This window comes from Penaeus monodon, chromosome 24, assembly GCF_015228065.2.
Source record: "Penaeus monodon isolate SGIC_2016 chromosome 24, NSTDA_Pmon_1, whole genome shotgun sequence".
NCBI classification, from domain to species: Eukaryota; Metazoa; Arthropoda; class Malacostraca; order Decapoda; family Penaeidae; genus Penaeus; species Penaeus monodon.
In genome coordinates this window covers 4444906-4445198 of record NC_051409.1, presented here as the reverse complement: position 1 = coordinate 4445198, position 293 = coordinate 4444906, and positions in this window count along the sequence as shown.

The window sequence follows — 293 nt, the reverse complement described above, 5'->3', positions numbered from 1 at the left end:
TCAAATACGTTTTTCAATATTGCTGTCGCTATTGCTTTTGTCATTTCCTTGCTGTTATAATTATTGTTAACGACTTATTAATTTCACCGTCAAAAGAGGGCGCTGACACCCCGAGCGACGGGGCAGCTGATCAACCCGGGTTATGATGTGCTGTTTGGAGCGCCATGTCCTCCACGTTATTTAATAGATGATGTGTGTCTGTCCTTTTCCATTATGTGATGGGTGAAAATGCTTTTTTGGCTATTTTTTGGTGTAGTTTAATTTCCTTGGTGGAATGTATCACTTAATAGTTA